This window comes from Coenobita brevimanus, chromosome 96 (assembly GCF_032717465.1).
Source record: "Coenobita brevimanus isolate Jiangsu-jjx chromosome 96, ASM3271746v2, whole genome shotgun sequence".
NCBI lineage: Eukaryota > Metazoa > Arthropoda > Malacostraca > Decapoda > Coenobitidae > Coenobita > Coenobita brevimanus.
Genome location: NC_137049.1, coordinates 10,395,700 through 10,399,408, shown reverse-complemented (window position 1 = coordinate 10,399,408; position 3,709 = coordinate 10,395,700).

Below are 3,709 nucleotides of genomic sequence, written 5' to 3'. Positions count from 1 at the left end.
ATGTATGTATGTATGTATGCTTACATGTAGGCTCATCATCCAGGGTATATGTACAGTATACATGTAGACCCATTGTATGTGCACCAGTATGAATGTGTATGTCCTTTATGTATGTAGCATGTGGCATCACCAACGATAATACAGAAATGACGTAATAGAAGCGAAGGAGTTAAGTGCTGCTGCTGCTGCTGCTGCCTTTTTTTTTTTTTTTTTTTTTTTTTTTTTTTACATCACCTCCATCCACTGGGGAATGATATTGTCAAGATGAAAACCAACCTTGTTAATACAGTTCACCATTTTGAGTTGTAATGTGAAGGTTAACACTAACCCTCATGTTACAATCCGTTGGCGCCAGGCACGCCAACGGCTGTGGTTACCAACCATCTACTATTACTATTATTATTTTATTTATATTTATTGATATTACAGTGTAAATAAAGACATTAGACTATTGGAGTTGCTGGTCTATGCGACTCTCAACCACAGTAACTTCGTAATCCATACCCGCCAGAGAGACAGGCCTGAGGGCTGATGATCTTGTGCCCCTGAGACATAGCAGAATAGACCTCACGAGGGAGAATGACAGTCCACATCTCATCCAGGCCATAACAGAACTCTGTGGTTGACGTTCCTTCTCAGAAAGAATCTCTGCCAGTCTCGAGTAGAATCTCACCGCCTCTGGACCCATCCCTCCTGATGGTGTGAACACAAGGGGAGTGAATCGACCGTGGTCCACATGTTGGATCCTTTCTTGATCATTTCTATTTTTTTCTTGTTCATTCCTCTTGTGTGCAGCTTCGAGAGACAGTTCACGATGACATGCTGCCATGGGATCCAATATCCTGATGTCGATGAACGCCCTCTGCCCACGTGTCCAGAAACCTCGAGCACTGACATCCAGTCTTGCATCATTTGATGTGTTTCATGTTATGTGTGTGAAGTGTTTGCCGTCCAGGGGTAGCAGAGCTGGCTCAATCGTGACATCATGGCATATTTCCTGCAGCATTTTGGCAGTGAGGTCGCTACTTCATCGTGTCTGATACAAACAAAGCCTCCCTTCTTGCATACCATTGCATGGTTTGCATCAAAGGCAGTGCCACAGGCAGTGTTGAGGTAGGTTCTCTATTGGCCACCCATATCTCAAGGCTATGGCGTCTTGTGCGTTGAAGTGCAAGCCTTTCGCCTTGAGAGGCAGGGTTGTGAGCCAGCTCGATGCCCCAGCTTCCTGTGCAGTTTCAACCCTTCTGCACTTGTCAAGTGTTAGATGTTCGATTATGTGCTGCAGCTGGCCTTTTTGTCCTGCTTCACGCTCCTTGCTTATCTGTGTCTTTATGTCTTTCTACCTTTGGTGGTCAATTTCACTAGTCTCAACCTGGGCGCAAATCTGTGACAAGGATTCGGTGAGCCTGAGTGAATTTCTGTGTTCGTAGCTTGCCATGGCTGCTGGATTTATAATGCCAAGGCCTCCCATCCTGGGTGGTAGTGCTAGCAGGTCCCTTTCTTCTGGTGTGGGGATGTGGCCATTGGTCAGTGATGGGAGGAATGAATCCATAATAGCATCCTCCAGTGGTTGTAGCAGCATCTCGATGTCTGGTATGGTCCTCATCACGAAGGTCCACTTGTGCTTTACACCATAGGTAAATGCACTGTATGCTGCATGGGGTTCTGTTTTTGCGTGGCTGGATAGCATATGATTTTCTTCTACCCATGTCTTTACCTTATCACTCACATATTTGTCTTTGAATTTCTTAGTTCCAATTACAGCACCTAGATGCATCTGACCTTCCTTGGTCACTATCACGTTTGTGCCTCTAAATGCTTCCTGTGCATCTTGATAGTAAGCTGGTTTCGCGATCAAGATGGACTTACTTGCATTAGGGTCGTAACTTATTTCACGGTCATGAGATGTTACACGGTCCCACCATTTCCTCACATCCTCCACCTTGCCAGCACCCGTGAGATCATCTGCATAGGCTACCTGTTTTACATTGGTGGCCTCGTATTTGATTTGTTGTTGCAGCACTGTCATCGCCAGGGCGTACATAGCCATGGCAACGGGGTCCCCCTGGGTAGTTCCTTCTGAAGATTGGATTACACCGATATCATGAGCAGCTGTCTTACCCACAATGTAGAGGTCTGCTGGTTCCTTGTAGGTGTTTTCCACATATTGGGCAAATGCTTGGCGTTTGACCTTGATGTGCAGCATTGCCTCCCGGTTGATGGAATTAAATGCATTTGAGGCATCAACTAATAATAGTGCCTGACAGTCCTCTTCCTCATATAATTTCCTCATGGAGTGAACTGCTGCCTCACCTCCTGCCTGCTGGCCTGCACACACTTGGAGGTTGCCAGTTGCCTGCTTCACATCATCTTTCACCACCTCCATGATGCATTTTCCTATAATCCGTCTTAAGACTTCACCCACCCCGATGGGCCTGCATCCAGGATTCATATCAAGGGGGATTAGTCTGCAAGCCGTCAGTGCTTCGACGTTACTGCACTGACTTGAAGCCAGCTTCCTCGCTAGTGAGGCAGTGGTGTTACATAGGTCTGTTGCTGCCTCCCCAAACATGATGTTACTGAGGATTACTCGTCAAGATTTTGCATCCAGGCCTGACGGTCCTGCCCCTACTACTACTACTATTATTATTGTTATTATTATTATTATTATTATTATTATTATTATTATTATTATCACTATCGTCATTATTTTCACTGTTATTGTTATTATTGTTGTTTTCATTTACTACTACTACTACTATTACTACTACTACTACTACTACTGCTACTACTATTATTATTATCATAAGCAACTCACCTATCTCTGACAGTAACATTAACAATCATCTTATCTGTAATCTATTTAATGTGCAATAAACGAACTTAACCCTTAAGCACAAAGTGTGTCATAATGATAAGGAAGACCCTATGAAGTAATCCATATGTATATTCTGCTGGAGTTCTTCATTACTTCTATAATAAATATATGAAGATTCCCATCTAAAACTGCAGTGTAAAGTGCATGTAACAACACATTGTATACGGTAACTATAATGCTACAGGACATGTTCCCAAATAAGGTTGCAGTCTTAGAAAAAAATTAGACTGTCATTCTTCAGTCATGTATTGTAAATACTTTGTGTATATATTATGTAACAAGAATAGCCACTGTTGGTGGAAATAAACTTATTATTATTATTATTATTATTATTATTATTATTATTATTTTTATTATTACTCTCTCTCAATTGTTTAGCTGTGTGGAGTTGCCTGGTCATGAGATCCTCTGTGTCAGGTTTATTTACAACAGAGAGTTTAAACCTCGTGTTCTCTCTCCAGGGTTAGGAAGATTGAAGAAGAATGAGGAAGAGTGAACTCGGATAGAGGCAGAGTGAGGAAGGGGATAGGCAGAGTGATCAGCGTGAGGCAAGGTGGAGGGAGAGTGATAGGAGTGAGACAGGGTAAGGCAGAGTGATCAGAGTGAGGCAGGGTAAGGTGGTAAGGTATGGTGATGTAGTGTAAGGAAGGGTGAAAAATGTGGCAGGATGCGGGGTAAGGTAGGGAAAGTCAGGGTGGAGACGGGATGAGGTAGAGTGATTCAGAGTGAAGGGAGAATGAGGCAGGGTAGAGGAAAGGTAAGGTAAGGGTGAGGCAAGATGAGGAAGTTTAGAAGAAGAGATGAGGGATGGGTCAGGATGAGGCAAGGTAA